Consider the following 21188-nt stretch of genomic DNA (forward strand, 5'->3'; position numbering starts at 1 on the left):
AAATAAATCAGGCTAGTTTGACTTGCAAACACTTAGATGTTTTTAATAATGCCATGATCTTCACGGTCCCTAAGTGAGCTGGGTTCTATGTGAAAGTAGACATTCAAAGCAAGGCAAGCAAAGAAATCAACATTCCCTCAGCTTGCCAAGTGAACTGTATCCTTCACACACCAATGTTTACCCTATGAGGTCTTCTCTCAGCTTGTCTATGTGAGGTCTTGGACATTTGTGACATTCATCTTCTCATCTTGGCTTCTGTGTTCCTTAAACACATCCAGCATCACCAAATCAAATTCTTAAAGTATATAGACTTTACATAACAACTAGAGGTAAAGTGAAGTCAGAGTATTCTAAGATGAAAGGCACTGTGGATTATCACCAACTGATTCTATTTAATAAAGCCCTACAGGATGACAAAAGGTGGCTGTGACAAGTGACACATCTTATATCACTATGAGAGAATTATTTACTAGAGAAGCATTGACCAGAGGACTCTGCCACTGAAGCACGGAGTCCAAAAGAGCTTCATTATTTCTACTGAAATCTTCCTAATGGCATGGGCAAGATGATAAATGATAAAGGAGAAAAATAGTTTTAAAAGAGACATCCTTTTAGAGATAGAAGGAAGATACAGAAAATAAAACTGAGAAAAAGAAGAGCTATCATTAACATCAAGTGTTGACTTGGTACTATTAGCTGGACTCAGGTGTTACGAGGAGGTAACCTGATACATCCAGGTCCCAATGTTCCTCTATGAACATAAATAGTTTTACAGAACATCAACATCAGACAAAGCCACTCGGTACGTAGTTGTGATGAAGTAAGACAAAAACAAGACTAATCTCTATATAGATCTGAACATAAACACTGTCCAAACCATAAAAATAATCCAACATTCCCCCATCCTGGCTCATATGAGTAACTGCTGCTTTTTTATAAATTGTGGCATTAGCCTTGCTCTGGTATCCCCTCCTTCTAGATAAGATCTATTAATATATGGAATCATGGAATGACCCACATTTCCTGAAAGCATCCAATTCAGGGCAAATCTTTAAACTCTCTTCAAAACCACCTACCATGAGCCCAAATCCTATAATAAGTCCTCCCTACTATCTCATTACCAAGATGTTACTCAGTACCCCATCGTGTGCAGTCTCTCTCCTTACAAGAGAGATAAGCCCTACTTGTTCAACTACACATTCATTCCTGGTGATCTTTAGCAGAGGTATAGACAAATGCAAGCAATAAAGAGCTAAGCCTTACATAAATAAAAAAAATGGTAAGTCTTGGGGCTCCTGGGTGGCTCACTTGCTTTAAGCACCCAACTCTGGATTTTTGGCTCAGTCATGATCTCACGGTTCATGAGATCAAGCCCCATGTAGGGCTCTTAACTGTCAGTGCAGAGCCTGCTTGGAATTCTCTCACTGCCCCTCCTGTGAGTGCTCTCTTTCTCAAAAATAAAGTCTCTGGTAGAGCAAAGAGAACAATCATGGTAATTATTTTACTAAATTAGATGTCAACAACTGAATAGATGATTTGCAATAATATACAATATATAGAATCTTTAAAAAAATATTTTTAGTAATACTTAAGTATAAAACTGGCTACTACTTTAACTATAAAATGGCAAAGAGTTTATTTTGGTATTAACTCATGAGAAAGTTGAATATATAAATATAAGAGGGCAAACAGACCAAGTTATCAATTTGGCATAAAGGATGACAGACTCTTTTGTAATTTCAGAACAGATATTCTGAGTATAATACACTCTCAAGAAAAATATGATTTCCAAATAACTATATTAAGTGAAGACATCCAGTTTGAGAATTTTGACACTGCAGACATCCATCTAAATGTTTCTTCCTGGTTATACTTTATCACTAAGAGTATCCATATTTTGAGTGTACAGTTTACTTCCAAAATACCTACAGTGTTCAGAATGCATATTTGGTACTCAATCCATAACAATAATACCAGGAGGAAAAACTAAACTCTATCAGTTTTTATAATACTTGGAACTATCTCTGTGTACTACATAAGCTGTCATGTATGAATGGAGGTTAAAAACAAACTGATATGGGAGTGCCTGGGTGATTCAGTCGGTTAAGCTTCTGACTCTAGCTCAAGTCATGATCTCATGGCTCATGGGTTCATGCCCTGCACTGAGTTCTGCACTGACAGTGGGGAGCCTGCTTGTGATTCTCTCTCCCCCATCTCTCTGCCCCTGCCTCACTCGCTTGTGCATGCATGCACGCTCTATCTCGAAATAAACTAAAAATATTTTAAATAAATAAACCAGTGTACGTGTGTGTCTGAGTATATGCCATCAGAAGACTGTGCATTCTGTGAAGCATTTTCTGGTTTGTATGCACCACACTGCTCTGAGTCCTCAGGCTCTATCCAGGGAAATGTGGAAGCACTCAAAGAAGGGCTATAGCCAGATAGGCAATATACAGATTTTGCAAATGTACTCAGAATAATAATAAAAAAAAAAATCAAACCTCAATTATGGCAGTTTTAATGAAGATTTACCATATGGCTTGAAATTATAAAGGTGACAAGGAGGGAGGCCTGGTGGTGTTACTGTGGATTGGTTCGGGGTCATAAGGAGCAGATGGAGAAGCTCCAGGAAACCAAAAAAGACATTCAGAGGGAGTGACATTTACCCAAAGGGAAGCGTTTACACATGACAGAGTCTGGGTAAAGGATGAGCTTGTGGAAAACAGTGGTGAAAATTTCAGTCAGCTTTCTCCTCAGATGATTTCATAAACGTGCCTCGTATGTTAAAACTGTCCATAATAATTTAGATTTAAACAATCACTTGAGAAGCAGTGATAGTCAGAACCCTATAAAAGTAGTGAATGTAGACAGATTCATGGAACGTTCTTACTCAAAAGAACTCAATCAGAAGATGAATGTTATTAATTTCTGAACATGAGTTAATCATTTAGCTAAGGTCTAACCCTAAATATACTACGGTAATTTGTAATAAAAGGACACATTTGAGTATGAAGAAAGTAAGCGAGTTCTAAACCACAGAATTTGCTCAAAGAACAGCAGAAAGTTCCTTCTGAAGAGACTCAATACACATGCAGTGCAATCTCCCAGAGCCCAAACCAGCTCCAATCATTAAGACCTCCTTCTGAATAGAAATGCTGTGCATGTGATCAATGTGGAAAATCCTTGGTTGCACTTTGTCTCTTCCTCATTTTCATTCTCACCATTTTTTCAGCTTCTGTAAGCTCATGCTTTTTCTCCTGTCTTTTCACCTTCCCCTCAGCTTTCCAGGCTCTCCCTTACCTTTGTACACTGACATACATTTGTATATTCAGTGTCACTTCTCTTTTCCACAAAGTGCTGTATTTTTACTGCTGAGTATTACTTTTATTTATTTTTCCTATCCTATCCCATTTTTATTTTTTGGTGGAAGGGGAGGGGTATATACTTGTACTTCCATTTTTTTAAGTTTATCAACTTTTTATTTTATCAAGGAATGACATTCTAAATGACAACTACTGAGAGAAAGAAAGAAAGAAAGAAAGAAAGAAAGAAAGAAAGAAAGAAAGAAAGAAAGAAAGAAGAAAATTACAACATCAAAAGTAGGAAGAGCATAATCTCAGAATAAAGAATAATTTCTTCCCAAGGTAGGACACTTAGAAAATTTATGCCAACAACACCCACCACCATCTCATACTTATATTTCCCACTTTGCCAATGAATAATAAAACTTTCATCTGGATAAAGTTATCTCTCAAGTGTCTTTTGGACTCTATGATTCCATTCACGTTCTATTATATTCTATTTGATATATTTTATATATACTTTTTTCTATACAGTAGTCCACTTTTAATTTAAAATTGTCTATCTCCTACACATGGATTACTGAAACTAATTTTCACATGCCAAGCAGGCCTTATTTTTAATTAAAACTCTTATGTAGATAACGATGCTCAGCATCCCTCCTCATCAGGGAAATACAAATCAAAACCACACTGAGATACCACCTCACGCCAGTCAGAGTGGCTAAAATGAGCACATCAGAGAACTCTAGATGCTGGCGAGGATGTGGAGAAACGGGCACCCTCCTACACTGTTGGTGGGAATGTAAACTGGTACAGCCCCTCTGGAAAACAGTGTGGAGGTTCCTCAGGAAACTAACAATAGAACTCCCCTATGACCCAGCAATAGCACTGCTAGGAATTTACCCAAGGGATACAGAAATGCTGAGGCATAGGAGCACATGTACCCCAATGTTCATAGCAGCACTCTCCACAATAGCTAAAACATGGAAAGAGCCTAAGTGTCCATCAACAGATGAATGGATCAAGAAGATGTGGTTTATCTATACCATGGAATACTACATGGCAATGAGAAACAATGAAATCTGGCCATGTGTAGCAACATGGATGGACCTTGAGGGTGTTATGCTGAGCAAAATAAGTCAGGCAGAGAAGGACAAATATCATATGTTTGCACATATAGGAGGATTAGGAGGAACTTGACGGAGGAACAAGGGGGAGAAGAAGGGGGGAAATGGTGGGGGAAAGGGAGAGAGGCAAACCATGAGAGACTCTTGAATGCTGACAAAAACTGAGGACTGATGGATGTGGGGGGGGAGGAGGGATGGGCATGGAGGAGGGCACTTGTGGGCATGAGCACTGAGTGTTATGTGGAAACTAATTTGACAATAAACTATTTGTAAAAAAAAAAAAAAAAAACCAAAAAAAAACCAAAAAACAAAAAACTCTTATGTGGATAGTTGTAGATTCAAATGCAGTTCTAATGCAGTTCACATGTAGTTGTAAAAAGTAATCTAGAATCCCCATAGTTCCTTTCTTTATCCATTATAAAATATTTTGCAAAATACAATAAGAATATTAAATAGACACAATCCACACATCTTGTTCCAATTTACCTGGTTTTACCTGCATACATCTGTGCATGTGTGTGCCTCTGCATGTGCGTGGAGGGGTATATTTAGTTCTATACATTATCATCCCAATTGTAGGTTTGTGGATCCAGCCCAGTCAAGATGCCAAACAGTCTCATCATTATAAGAAATCTGTGCTGCCCTTGGATAGCCAAATCCACCTCCCCCTTCTTAGCCTTCATCCCTCCTCCTAGCAATTTTTTTTCCATTTCAAAAATGTTATATACATGGGATAATGTGATAGTTAGCCTTTGGGATTGGTTTATTTCACTTAGAATATTCCCTGGTTAGTCATCCAAGTTGCTGTGTATATCAATGCTTTGTTCCATTTTGTTGTTGAGTAGTATTTCATGGATGTCTATACCATGAATTGTTGGCCATTCATCTTTGGAAGAACATCTGGGTTGATTCCATATTCTAGCTATTAAAAACAAAGCTGCTTTGGATATTTGTATAAAAAAAACAGAAGCACAAACAAAGCCTTTAATGGAGCTTTTCCATCAAATGAAAGATAGACCATTACTCACATGTCCTAGGTTTCTACAGCTCAACGTACTATTTTCATTCTAGGCACTATTCAAAATGGTTGTAAATCATTTATCCTTCATAGTAATTTTCAGAAGTAAGTAATGTTATATCCCCATGTTATGTGTGAGAAAATTGAGGCAGAGAGAGATTAAGCAATTTGCTAAAGGTCACTTAACTGCAAGTATTCGAACAAAAATTTGAACCCATGCAGTCACTCCATAGGACATTATTGTAATCCTAGGTCAATATAAAAATCAGTAAAAGAACAAGAATCAACTGAAATGTAAACATCTTTTTTATTTTTTTAGCTATTTACAACTATTTCCAAGCTTTAATGAATATGATCATTGGCAAGTCATTTGATCTTACTAAACCTTGATATATTTATGGGTAAAAGTATAGTGAATATATTTCATTATGCATATGTGCTCTTCCAAAGTTCATGCACTAGTTTGCACTATGGTTAAAGAACTACATGCCTGGGGTGCCTGGGTGGCTCAGTCGGTTAAGCATCTGACTTTGGCTCAGGTCGTGATCTCAAGGTTTGTGGGTTTGAGTCCTGCATTGGGCTGTGTGCTGACAGCTAGCTCAGAGCCTGGAGCCTGCTTCAGATTCTGTGTCTTCCTCTCTGACTCTCCCCTGCTCACGCTTTCTCTCTCTCTTTCTCAGAAATAAATAAAACATTTAAAAATATTTTTAAAAAAGGACTATATGCCTTTAGTCTAAGTGGGAGACTTTTATTTTAAAGAACTGGCAAAGCTCAATAATTTTAGGGCACTCACATTTATATTTGAATACAAAGGAGCAGAGCACCAAATATTCCATATTTTATATTTACTTTAAAACAGGTTATTTTAGAATGCATTATCTGTGACAAATACATTTCCTCTGAGAAACATTCAGTTCCTACTTTAAGGCAAGAATTTTACAAATATTTATGCCAGCATGTCCTGCAATAGCATTTACAAAATTTTAAGAGCTTTTAAATTTATTACAAAAAGGGAATCAGAATAAAACCTTCTATTTTCCAATCTACCCAAATTGGGTTTTAAGATCAATAATGACAACTAAGCGTATTTTTCATATCTTCTCTTGTATGCCCATTATCCTTTCACTGACAGTAAAAAGATTAATTTTAAGTGTCATTTTTTCCTCAGAACTTATGGTTTAAGGCTTTTTAAAAATTCAAAGTTATTTCAATTATATTATTAAACTAAGGTAGAATACCATACAAATGATGCATAAATTGAAATTTCTCTACAACACAGTGGTAGGCATTTTTATCTATGTCAAATAAGCATATTATAACCCTGGGGTAAAATGTTACATTTTAAAATTTAATGGACAAGTAAGATAATGTTTTAAAAGAGCATCAATAAACTGTATCACAATAAACTATCATAATCTGTGCTTCATTGATTTATACTTTCATCATTTTTCAGATATAAAACAGAAATGTCCCTCTATCACAAAATAAAGCTTGAAACACATGTCTCCATAGAGAAGCTCATATGAGGTACTTCCAAGAGGAAGACTTTTCAAACAAAATTCACATTTATTCTATTCCTGGAGAATCTGATAAATCATCAGTCAGAAGATGAAGTCTTATATGAAAGTATTGAAAGAAATGGACATCATTTTTCTAATAGTCAACGATTTGGCAAACACCATGTAGATGTTAGTCTCCAGAGTCTTTTATAAAGTTGTTACTAAAACACACACACAAACATACACAAATCATAGCAATTTTATGCTGTGTGGTTGCAGACACATAAAAAATTGTTTTCCCAAAGGAGACTTTTATTAAATGCTATGCCCAATTAAGTTCAGTTAATCATTTTGGTGTAAAATGAGCTGCTGCGGAGTTGTTTTCCCTGAGGGAGTAAGCAGCTCTCTGGTTTTGGATTAGAGAATAAGCAGTTGAAAGCCACCAAAACATCATTCAAGCTCTACCAGTCATATCTTAATATAGGATCATCTTGCCTCGAAACAGGGCAAAAGTGTTCATCTAGATATGATGTAGTGTGTTTTTTCTGTGTATAAATGCTCTGCAGTACAGGTGTCTACAAGGCAGGAGGGCTTACCAGCTTACTGCACTCCTGTTTCTAAGGGGGGAGGCTGGGGGCAGTCTTTAGCATGCTCTTGAGTGCAATGAATGCAACAAATTTAAATATATGTTAATGATTGGGGCGCCTGGGTGGCTCAGTCAGTTAAGCATCCTACTTCAGCTCCGATCATGATTTCACAGCTTGTGAGTTCGAGCCTCACATTGGGCTCTGTGCTGACAGCTCTGAGTCTGGAGCCTGCCTCTGATTCTGTGTCTCCCTCTCTCTCTGCTTCTCCCCCACTCACACTCTGTCTCTCTCTCTAAACAATAAATAAACAATAAAAAATAAAATAAATAAATAAATATAGGTTAATAATAAATGTACTTAATTCTTGGTTCCTTTTCAAACAGTAGGTTTTGCATCAATTATAACAAATAGTAATAATCCTACATTGTTTTATGTTTGTCTAAGAAATTAAGATTCCCAAAACTTTTCAATTATAGGTAGCATTTGAAATGTTCTTAGTCGTCTTAACCTTAGCAATGAACATGATGAATTGTTGAACAAGGCATTCAAAGGACTCAAGATTCAAGACAAACTGTATTTTTATTTTACCAGTGGTGAAAACCTAAATAAGAAAATTTCTCCTGACCCTTAAATCTCTTAACAATGCACAATAGACCTCTTTCCACAAGATAACACATTACTGTACTATGCAGGATGGCAGTACTTTTCCTCATAATCCCTACTGTACTATATAAGTTAGAATTTATATGATAAAAGCTATGTATTAATTCTATACATGATCTTTCTAAGGAATTATAAAATAGCCATCATTCTTCAAAAAATTCTGCTATTTCTCACTTTATTTTCTAATCCCAGCAGCTGCTGGGACACTACAGGAATAAATTGACTTTCTTATCATATAAAGGTACTCTCAACTAATGCATATTTTCATAAAATTGTTAATTTGAGACTATTTAGACTAGAATAATGTAGTGTTGTCAACATACAGCAGTATGGTATATAGATACAATAATGAATGTTTAAATTTAACATTGAATTTTATTTTAATTTTTTTAATGTTTATATATATTTGAGAGAGAGAGAGAGAGATTGAGAGAGAGAGAGCATGAACAGAGGAAGGGTAGAGAGAGAGAATCCCAAGCAGGCTCTGCACTGTCAGTGCAGAGCCCAGTGCAGGGCTCAATCTCAGGAACCATGAGATTAGGAGCTGAGCTGATATCAAGAGTCAGACGCTTAACAGACTGAACCACCCAGGTGCCTCTTAACATTGAATTTTAAAGGTATATTGTCATGTAAAAATATTTAGAAAAAAATTATCAAGGTCCCTACTAGAGACTTCAACATTTCTTAATTTGTTTCTTTGAGCAGTGACCAGGTAGAAGTGTGGGAAATTACAGAAGTCAGAATCTAAAAGTAACATGAAGTCAGGAGGAGGGGCATTTGAGCTAACACAAGGCTTGCACACCGTAGTCAGGTGTGGAGGTAGGGGCCACAATCTCAGAGCCGAACTCCTGAGGAGTAATCAGAAGTCAAGGCACAGAGCCTGGAAGTTGCACTCTTAGGCATGACTTAGGTGAGGATACACATTGAAAGTTCTGATGGCTCCATCATGTTTTCACAGGATCTGTTTGGCAGCTAACTTAAAAAGAGAGGGAGGCTTATTATAATTAAATGCTTTTTTAGGAAAGGGAAGGGCAGAATTTCAGCAGAAACCAAAGGCGGCTCTGGAGCCAATAATTGAAAACTACAGGGAAAAAAAGAATCACAAAATCCTCCCTCGCCTCTCTGTTGACCTGCTTCACTCATCCCCCACTCTGAAAATGACTTTTATCTGGTTTATAGCATTTATGATAGAGAGCTATCATCATTAATAGCGCCCCCGCCCCGCCCATTTTCTCCCTTACAATGATGCCAGACTGATTGGAATCCCCTGGATTCGGTTTCAAAGCTCCTGGAAAAGGCTCACTGGCTTAAATAAGCTGTTCAATTATTTGTGGCTGTAGCAGGGTAACAGGGTTATCTGAACAATGAACACTACCTGGAAATCACTCCTGTAATTTCTGTATTTCTGTATAAAGTAGAACTTTACCAAAAGCATGCATCCTAGGACAGAGCTCCAGAATGGGGGGAGAGGGGGGAGAGGAACTGGTAAAAAATTAAGTGGGTCACTTAGTAAGGTTTCTACAGCTGTTCTTCTGGACATTTAAAATATTTGAAATAGAAGACAAATCTACCAGGGCCAATCCTTCTGAGTTCTTAAGCATGTTTTGCAAATCCAGAAGAAAAAAAAAAAATCACATAATGTCATATTTCCTAGAAATATTTCTCTGAGCCTGTTATGTTCCCTTAAAGACAGATATTTTTATTTTTGATATAAATTTAAAATATATGTAGTTAAATCTACCATTTTTCCATGATTTTCTATATTGATTTTAAGCTAAAAAGTCCTCATTCATCCAGAGATAAAAAAAAAAGTTGTGAAGTATTTTTATAATTTCTTCTGTTGTTGGATTTCTTTAAACTTCAATGCTAGGAGTCTCAGAATGAAATGTATCACCCATTTTAAGCAACTACATAGTCCAGGAAGCCTAGAAATCTATATATTTAGTTTCACCTCACTTTGGTGACTATTCAAATTTGTATTTTATTTTGTATTTCTATTATATGTATTTCTTATAAGCCACTTTAAATCTTTTGTCAAAGAAGGGCACCTGCGTGGCTCCCTTGGTTAAGCATCTGCCTCTTGGTTTCGGCTCAGGTCACGATCTCATGGTTTCATGAGTTCAAGCCCGCTGCATTGGGCTCTGTGCTGGCAGCATGAAGCCTGTTTGGGATTCTCGCTCTCTCCCTCTCTCTTTCTGCCCCTCCCGCTCTTGTGCTCTCTCTGTCTCTCTCAAAATGAATAAATAAACTTAAAAAGAAGAAACTTAAAAAAATCTTTTGTCAAAGAAAGCCTGGGCAGCTCAGCAGGTTAAACGTTGGACTCTTGATATAGGCTCAGAACATGATTTCCCAGTCATGAGATAGAGCCCCATGTCAGACTCTGTGCTGAAGGCGCCGAGCATGCTTGGGATTCTCTCTCCTTCTCTCACTCCGCCCCTCCCCCATACATGTGTGAGCACACCCACTCACTCTCTAAAAATACATAAAAACTTAAATAAAAAAGGTAGGTTTTGACTAGTTTCTTTTTTCTTCTTTCATTATTTTTCCCTCTCACATTTTTATAGGTACCAACAGAGGAAAAACAAATTACACACTTAATGTAGTTTTTCACATAAAAACTTAAAAAAAGTATAGATTTTAGTAAACAAAAATTGTTCTTATGTTCTCTATTATATTTTAAAATGTTTTTAAGCCTACCTTCTTTATAATGTGTTAGGCAGGGGTGATAGTCAATTTTTCAACAGCCTGTTTGCCATGGGTCTCACAATCAAAATGGATGCCAACTGCAGTGCTTGGATAGAGTCTTAGCAGTTTCCTGCTACACCAGACATTTATCCATTAGTTTTATTTTGGGGGTGTTCAGGATGGCCCTGAATGATGGACTATGACTGCTAAGACAGTGGGTGAGTACTTGGGAGCTTGGGGAACTAGTTGTTTACTAGATGGTACAAAAGTATTGCAACATTGAATAGGCAGTGTACCTGTACCTTTGTATATTTGATAAATATTAATATGATGCTAGGGATGGGGGTTTGGGAAATAAATACATGATTACTTAACGATATTTCCTTTTTACTCTTCGGAAATAAGTATATGATTTGAAGACACCTGTTGTGGTTTGTGAAGTAGATGATCTATCATATCCTTTCACCTTTAAAAACAAAGCTTAAAACATCAAATTTTTTGCTGGTAAAGCTGGATGGAATATGTGACTAGGAAGCCAAAAAAAGTTCTCTAAGGTTTCCAAATGAAGCCTTATCAGTCAGTCACCAGAAGATCCTGGCCTTCTTCTCAACACACTAAATGCCAAGAGCCCAAGAATCCAAGAGACGAGGCAGAAGAAAGAGGAGTCTGGCAGACCTAATAGTTCCTGAATAGTACTCTGTCCCAGATTCCCCCAGGAAAAATAAGAGGCAAATCGGAGCCTCTTAGTACCATCAGTCAGATAGTCCATTCTCATTTTTGAGGAGAGCAACATTACAGGAGGGAGTTAAGTGAGAGGTCCCTCCCCTAGAGGGATTTAATAAGCATCAATGTACATAATAATTTATAACACCAGGTAACAAAATCTGGAGCTAGCATTAATGTAGCTTCCTCAACTTTTACAAATACATTGAACTCATTTGTATTGTTAATTCACAAATTTGCCCAAGAATTTACACCAACTACTAAATCAGTGAATGTGGAATAGCAGAATGTATTTGTTTCTGAACCCTGCAATATGCTGGTCTCATTACTTGCTCTGATTCTCTCAGCTACACCGTAAAGCAGATGTCAAAAGCTCTGTAAGCCTCAGCTTTTACACTTATGTGATAATGATAATAGTGTCTCCGTTTCAGAAGAGATAAACTTACATCAAAAACACTTTGTATAACCAACTCTTTACTGAATATTTTGCAAAATTCAAACTCAACATACTTCAACTAAGTTAAACAAAAGATGGTACCAAAATGTGTCAGTAGCATGAATATATTTTAGTCTATTGATCTGTCCAGTTTTGAAAATATAGAATTCCTAAAATTTGTTGGGGGCTTTTTTGGTTGCAGGATTTGTTTGTTTGCATTATATAAAATTTAAGCATGGAGAGTTAATTAAAATTCTTAAATTTTTCTAAATTAAATTTGCATAATTTATATTTTTAATGCCACTGAGTTACAAAAATCCAAATACACATAAACCATAACCACCCAATTCAGATAATTATTAAAAATTAAAAACAAAATTTAAAAATTAAGGAATTTTTCTTCTGGCCAGAACTGAGTAACAGGCCCCTCTTAACTTTAAACTACTAAAACAACAGGCTGGGGCAGAGAATGCATGAACAATAAATCTCAAGAAATTATGCTACAGGTGACTAAAGAAAATAATTCCTGAAACATGTTTGCATGACCTGGTGAGGAAAAGGGAAATAGGCATAGCTTAGCAGTCTCCCTGAGTTAAGCAGGTATTGCTGGAAGACAAGAAAGGCCATGGTGGCTAGAGAGCTACCTAAGGAGCTACAGAGATTCATGGACACTCCCTCTAGAAACTTTGGCTAGGTTATTATCAGCTCATGCATGTGAAGAAATAAGCAAGGGCTAGGAAAAAGTGTAAGAGGGAATAGTCTCCAGTGGTTCAAGGACAGTTCCTGTTCCCAGCAGTCAAGAGTAAAACCTCAGAAGCAAGGAACATCAAGTAGACTACTAAAAAAAGTTTTCTTACTAGTGTAGCCAAATTAGCCCTAGAGTAATGTTACATATCCCACCCAAGCTTTAAAGCAAGACTCAACAGTAATCAAATCATTTCCAAATAAATTAACTGTATATGAGAACAAAGCCCAAGAATATTTATAGAATACAAAAATATCCAGCATTCAGTAGTTCAAAATATTCACTCACTTATTTCTGAGTTTTACCTTCAGGAGCTCAACCAGGTTCCCACAAGGAAGATCTGAGAAAAATCCCCTCATACTTCTGGCTAAGAGAGAGGGAGAGGAGCCATTTTGAAATTACCAAAACACCATTCTTAACAAGGCCTGTCCTCAGTAAGAACTAGTTAACAAAGTCTAAACAGATGGGTTTTTTCAGTGCCTACTTGACCTGAAGTCTGGGATTTACCCAACTCTAGCCCACCTGAGCCTTCTTGTCCGTCCTAAGTTGGGGGAGGGGAAATGAAAACACTTGTGAAGTTCACACACCAGAGGGTATAACCTCCCTAATAATTCAAAGAGCTGTGGGACAATTTCAAGTGGGCAAATATGCATGCAATTTGAGTCACTAAAAGGGGGAGGGGAAATGGTGCCGGTATGATGAAGAGCCTAAGTAACGTTATTTTGAGATTAAGGCCTCCATTAAGAGCAACCTTGGGCTACATGTAGCCCCAGTTCCAGAAAAAGCCTCAGATTGTTCAAGGCTAAAGCCACCCTCTGACCGCTCTCAGATCAGCTAAACATTCCTGTGGTCTGAGTCAGGGCTGGGAACTGCAGACAAATTAACCAATTACTCACCACTTGCCCAAACCCCATGTAGGCCCTTTGAGCTCACCTCATAATTAGTCATTTTCAAAAGATACTCAAAGGTCATGACTGGGTCACCGCCAAAAGTAACGGACACCTCACAGATACTGATAGTCAAAACTATTACCTTGGGTGCTGTACAATTGTAATTAGAGCTTATGTAATGATGCCAAACATACAACGTGTGCACTGTAACACCCCCGTCTTTTAGCCCATAAAAACTCTGTTCACTATTGTTCGGGGCTTCACCTTGCTGCTGCTGCACTGGTAGGCGGGTGAGCCCCTGCTTGAGCTTGCAATAAAGACCCTTTTGTACTTGCATTGGTGTCGGCTCCTTGGTGGTCTCTGGGGACTCGCGAATCAGGCACAACAATGACAAAAATTATTTGAAGGAACTATTGACCAAAGTTTTTCCAAACTTGAATTAAACTATAGACCCATAGTTCCAAGAGGCCTCACAAACCCCAAGTACAAGAGATGTGAAAAAATAAAAACTATACCAAGATACATCATAATCAAATTGTTTGAAGCCAGTGATAAAGATACACTCTTAAAAGAAGACAGAGAAAAAAAGTGTAACAAGATTAGATTAACATTTTTTTATTGGAATACAAGTAAACCAGAAAACAAAGAAGCAACACTTTTTTATTTTATTTTATTTTTGAGACAGAGAGAGACAGAGCATGAGTGGGGGAGGGGCAGAGAGAGAGGGAGACACAAAATCTGAAACAGGCTCCAGGCTCTGAGCTGTCAGCACAGAGCCTGATGCGGGGTTCGAACCCATGAACCATGAGATCTGACCTGAGCCGAAGTCTGACACTTAACTGACTGAGCCACCCAGGCGCCCCAGGAGCAACACCTTTAATGAAAAAAAAACCCATCAACTGATAACTCTATATCATTTAAAAATAAAGGTGAAAGAAAAACTTTTTCAGACATAAGAGCTAGAGAAGTTCATTGCCAGCAAGTCTATATTATAAGAAATATTAAAGAAGTTCTGAGGACAGAGGCATAAGATAAAAATCTGGATCAACACAGAGGAATGAAGAACACTGGGAAGTGACAAGGTATGGGTAAATATAAAGACTGAAAATACTGATTTATTTTTAAAATTAAGTTTAAAATTATAAACTTATCCCCGCCTCCCTCCCTGGACACACACACATACACACATAACGCTCAAAGTTGAGGTGGCTTCACAATTTACCAAATATTTAAGGAAAATGTAATTCCAGTTCTGCAGAATCTCTTTCAGAAAACAGAAGAGGAAACACTATATAATCCATCCTATGAAACCAGCATTACTTTAATACTAAAACCAGACAAAGACACTGCAGTAAAAGAAAACTACAGTCCAATAACTCTCATAAGAATTAATGCAAAAATTCTTAGCACATTATATCAAATTAAATTCCCCAAATATAAAAATTATAATATATTATAATCAAATAGGGTTTATTCTAGGAATGTAAGGCTGGTTTAATATTTGAAAATCAATCAATATAATTCATCATATTAACAAAATGAAAAAGAAAAACCATATGATCATCTCAATAGATGAAAGAAAAATATTTAACAAAATATTCCTTCTTAACAACAAAAACTTTTAGTATACTATAAATAAAAAGGGTTATTCTCACCCTCATAAAGGGAATCTATAAAAACCCTAAGAACAAATTTGTAAAGCTGACACTACCCAACTTTATGGCCTACTATAATGAAACAGTAATCAAGATCGTGTAGCATTAGCAAAAGAATAGACAAACAGATCAATAAAACAAAATATAGAGCCCAGAAATAGACCCACACAAACATAGTCAACTGATCTTTGACAAAGGAGTAAAGACAATATAATCAAGCAAAGATACATGTTTTTAACAAATGGTTCTGAAACAATTAGACATTCACATGCAAAAATAAAAAGTCTAGATACAGACTTTAAAACCTTCACAAAACTTAACTCAAAATGGATCATAGGCCTAAATATAAGATACAAAACTATAAGACTCCTAGAAGAGGGGCACCTGGGTGGTTCAGTCGAACCTAGGGTTAAGCATCTGACTCTTGGATTTCAATTCAGATCATGATCTCATGGTTTGTGAGTTTGAGCCCGACATTGGGCTCTGTGCTAACAGTGCAGAGCCTGCTTGGGATTCTCTCTCTCTCCCTCTGTTTGCCCCTTCCCTGCTGTGTGCTGTCTCTCTCCCTCCCTCTCCATCTCTCTATCAAAATAAATAAATAAATAAATGAATAAACAAACAAACAAACAAACTTTAAAAAATATCTCCTAGGGGCACCTGGGTGGCTTAGTCGGTTAAGCGTCCGACTTTCGCTTAGGTCATGATCTCGCAGTTCATGGGTTCAAGCCCCACATCGGGCTCTGTGCTGACTGCCAGCTCAGAGCCTGAAGCCTGCTTCAGATTCTGTGTCTCCCTCTCTCTCTGACCCTCCCCTGCTCGCGCTGTCTCTCTTTCTCCTAGAAATAAATAAAACATTAAAAAAAAATATCTCCTAGAAGATAACATAGGAGAAAACCTAGAAGACCTTGGGTATGGCAGTGACTTTTTAGATTCAACACCAAAAGCACAGTTCATGAAAGAAATAATTAATAAGTTGGACTTCTCTAAAAGTAAACACTTTCGCTCTACAAAAAGCAAGGTCAAGAAAATGAGAAGTCAAGCCACATACTGGACATACTGGGAGAAAATATTTGCAAAAGACATACTTAATAAAGGACTATTCTACAAAATATACAAAAATTCTTCAAATTCAACAGTAAGAAAACAAACAATCCAATTTAAACATGGGCCCAAAACTTTCACAAACACTTCAATACAAGATACACAGATGGCAAATAAACATAGCTCCAGATCATATGTCATCTGGGAAATGCAAATTTAAACAATAATGAGCTGCCAGTGCACACCTATTAGAATGGCTCAAATCTGGAGCACTGACAACACCAAATGTTGACAAGGATGTGAAACAATAGGAACAGTCATTTATTGCTGATAGGAATGCAAAATGCTATAGCCACTTTAGAAGACATTTTGGAAGTTTCTTATAAAACTAAACAAATTCATACCATACAATTCAGCAATAGCACTCTTTGGCATTTACCCAAGGAAGTTCAAAACTTACATTCACTCAAAAACCTGCACGGGGATGTTTATAGAAACTTTATTTACAATTGCCGAATTTGGAAGTAACAAGGATGTCCTTTGGTAGCTACATGGATAAATAAATATAGAATAGTATTTATCACTAAAAAGAAACAAACTCTTAAGCCATGAGAAGACATGGAGGAAACTTAAGAGCATATTGCTAAGTGAAAGAAGCCAATATGAAAAGGCTACCTACTAGATGATTCCAACCAAATAACATTTTGAAAAAGGAAAAACTTTGGGGAGAGTAAAATGGGGTGGTTGCCAGGGGTTGGATCAAGGCAAGGATGAATAGGCTGAACATGTATTTTTAAGGTAGTGAAAATACTCTGTATGATACCATAATGATGGGTGTATGCCATTATATATGTACTTAAACATGTACAAGGTACAAAACCAAGAGTGAATCCTAATGTAAACTATATAGACACTGGGTTGTTATGCCATATAAATGTAGGTTCATCAGTTTTAACAAAAGAAATATTCTGCTAGGGAATGTTGATAATGGGGTGGCTGTGGATGTATGGGGTCAGCGATATATGGGAACTCTCTGTACCTTCATCTCAGTTTTGCTGTGAATTGAAAACTGCTCTAAAAAATAAAGTCCTAATAAAAAATTAATTCCTAAAAACAATTGAAGGACTACACTATCTGACATCAATTATAATAAAGCTACAATAGCCAAATCAGCATACTATTGGTTTCAATATAGACAAAGAGTTCAATAGAAAAGAATAAAGTACAGAAAAGACTGACTTTCGAAAGAGATGCAAAGGCGATTCTGTGGATAAAGGCAAATGTCACATATTTATATGTTAAAAAGGAAGAATTATTTCAACGATAGCTTACACCATATACAAAAATTAACTCTCAATAGATGACACATAACTCCATTTAAAAAATTATTATTTCAAGCTACAGCTAATTCCATATACAAAAGTTAACTTTAATGGAACATAGGTTTAACAGTAAAAACTAAAACCGTAAAACTTCCATAAGAAAACATAAGAGAAAATGTTTTTGATACAGGATTAGGCAAAGACTTTTCATATAGAAAAAAATAATAAATTGGTCATCATCAGAATGAATAACTTCTTGTCTTTGACAGATACTAACAGAATAAATACCAGAGGCTAGAAGAAGTTATTTGCAAATCAAATATTTGACAAAGGATTTATATCCAGAATATGTAAAGAATCTTCAAACCTCAATAATAAGTAAATAAACAACAAAAATTTTTCAACTGGGCAAAGTATTTGAAATTAGTATTTCAAAGTATTTGAATTAGACAATTAAGATATATGGATGAACACAAGGAAATAGGCACATGGAGAATTTCCCACAAAATTAGTCATAAAGGATATGCAAATTAAAACCTCAATGAGATACCATTAAAACCATTCAGATATTTAGTATTTTAATCAGCTTAACAATAACCCACAACCCTCAGACCAACTAAGATATTTAGTATTTTAAAAAGAATGGCCTAGTACTAAGTTTTGGTAGTAATATGGAGCAACCAGAACTCTCATACGCTGCTGGTAGAAATGGGAAATGATCAACAAATCTGGAAAAGTTTGGCAATCTGTTCCTTTTTCTTTTTTTTTTTGGCACCAATATTATTATTTACTTACCTTCCTGTTCTTTATTTATTTCATTGCATTTTATTTCATTTCATTTAATTTTTAGAGAGAGATGGAGAGAGCACAAGTGGGGGAGAAGGACAGAGGAAGAGAGAGAATCTTAAGCAGGCTCCACACTCAGCACAGAGCCTAACGTGGGGTTTAATCCCACAACCCTGGGATCATGACCTGAGCCAAAATCAAGACTCTGACACTCAACCAACTGAGCCACCCATTCACCCCCTTCCTGCTCTCTTTTAACATTATAAACATTATAAATGTTATAAACCAAATGAATCTTTTCAATTCAGGGTAGTGATAGGAACCATCATGTTACAAAGTGGTAGCAGATCTATGCCTGCTTTTATGATTCTCTGGCCCCTCTCACTTCTCTTGTCCTTTTTTTTTTGGCAGTCCCTTAACAGTATATTCTAACCTTTGTAAAATAAGGAAAGTACCTCATTGTTCTGAGAAACATCTAAACAAGAAAATGCCCAGCACTAAACCAAGCTCTCAGGAGCATTCACACTCCCAATAATTCCTCCCTGACCTTTGATTATAGTTCATGCTCATCTGCCATGTGCTGAAGAAATAGTGAACCGGTAAACTAAGAGTTTAAAGTCTATAGACCAAGTTAGGGCATAGATGGTAAAGTGCGTGGGCTTTATGACCACCACTGCTGACCTCCAATCTAAGTAAGGACTGACTGACTGACTGAGTGAGCAATTCCAAAACCCTTGAACTCATGGATCTCTGTGGGTATCTCCTGTTTACCTGACCAGGGCTTGAGGAGAGGCTTCTCAAATCCTCCTGCCACGCATGGAATAGTATAAGGAATGCAGCAGAGGCTAAAGACTGAGTGACTAGCCTAGGAGGGGAGTGGAGGCGACAACGGGTAGCATCAGCAAATCTATCTCAAAGTTGGTGCCTTTTGCTCTTAGAGAAGAGAGATGGGACCTCAGCAAGGCCAACATCTAAAAGGCAAACAACAAGCCTAGTTCTCAGTGGTGGTAATGATCAGGCTTGGAGGGGCCATAATGGGACATAGCAAGGTATTGGACCTGCTTCTCAGTCAATTTTGTCAGCTTCCCATTCAGCTTACCCACTGGCTTCAACCATTACTTCATCTAGCTTCCTGGGCAGGATATGGACCTTGACAGAGTACTTGTCTGGGTGGGGCCACAGATCTATCTGCACCAGCACCTGGTTGGTGAATGAGTTGCTCATCACAAAACTGGGGTGGTCCACTGCATAGCACAGGTTGACCAGCTGGCTCTTGGCCAGCAGGATGTTATGGAGCCCATTGTTCAGCCAGTAGTAGTCCACCTGGGATTTGTTAGTCACTTTCTCCACAGCCCTTTCATTCAGCCCCTTGATATCAATCTCTATATCAAAGTGTCCAGTGTCAGACATGATGGAATCATCTTTCATCTGCTCAAAGTGTCAGCTGAGGATGATGTAAATACAGCCGTGGTAGTAACAAATATGTTTCCCTTCTGACAGGACTCATCCATAGTGGTCACCTCAAAGCCCTGCATGGCAGTCTGCACTGCATTAATGGGGTCAATCTCCATGACGATGACATGGGCCTGGAAACCTCTCATAGCCTGGGCACAACCTTTGCCCACATCGCCATTGCTGGCTACCACTGCCACCTTGCCTGCAATCATCATGTCTGTGGCCTGCTTGGTGTTGTTATAAGAGGTTCCCAGCAGCCATGTGACAGGTTGTCACATTTGTTGTTGGTGACAGAGTCATTGACACTGATTGCAGATACCTTCAGGATCCCATTGGCCATCATCTTGTATAGATTGTGGATCCCACTGTCATCTCTTCAGAAATGCCTTGGATGCCTGACAGGAGCTGTGGGTGTGAATAAGGTTGGTGAGGTCACATCTGTCATCCAGAATCACGTTCAGGAAAAGTACATCCTTGAAGAACAGCATCTGCTCAATGCACCAGAGGTACTCCTCATCCATGTCACTCTGCCTGGTGTATACTGGAATGCCAGCCTTAGAATGGCAGCCGCTGCATGGTAACTGGAGAGAGAATATGTTGCAGTTAAACCTCTGCACTTCAGCACTTACAGTCTCAATGAGGATGGCTTCCTCCATGGTCATATGTAGGCAGGCAATGATGTGGGCACTCCTCAGTGGTTTGAAGATCAAGTATATCTCCTGCATGTACATCAGGCCCAACATTTCATTCCCCATGATGTCCTGGGCCTCCCGTCCCCTAGGAAGGTAGACTGATGTCAGTGACTTTGTAGGATAATTTGTCCAACATGCTGGTGGCACTTCGAGAGGGAATGATGAGCATGAGCAAAGGGGGGCAGCTGGGGACAGGCACAGAGTAGATAGTGCTGGGCAGGGCAAGTTTGACAATTTCTTAAATATTTGTATCGAAAGCTGCCATATCAACCAGCCATTCTTTATTAAGCTATTTACCCAAGAAAATGAGGTCATATGTCCACACAAAGAATTGTATACATAAACATAAACACTTTGTTCATAATCATAGTCAAAAGTTGGAAACAACAAAAATGGTCATCTGCAGATGAATGGATGAACAAATCACAATCTATACAGCAATACTACACAGCAATAAAACCAAATGAACCATTAATACATGCAATAAAATAGAGATGTCTCGAAATAATTACACTGACTGAAAGAAGGCATACAAGAAGGAATGCATGCTAGAACTGTGTAA

General features: G+C 37.5%; 1 pseudogene; it reads right to left on the reverse strand.

Moving 5' to 3' along the window:
* Positions 1-19477: 19477 nt before the first annotated feature.
* Positions 19478-20762, reverse strand: LOC144217052 (adenosylhomocysteinase pseudogene; annotated as a pseudogene).
* Between the last annotated feature and the right edge of the window lie 426 nt (positions 20763-21188).

This window comes from Crocuta crocuta, unplaced genomic scaffold, assembly GCF_008692635.1.
Source record: "Crocuta crocuta isolate KB4526 unplaced genomic scaffold, BGI_CrCroc_1.0 scaffold269, whole genome shotgun sequence".
In the NCBI taxonomy this organism is placed as follows: Eukaryota; Metazoa; Chordata; class Mammalia; order Carnivora; family Hyaenidae; genus Crocuta; species Crocuta crocuta.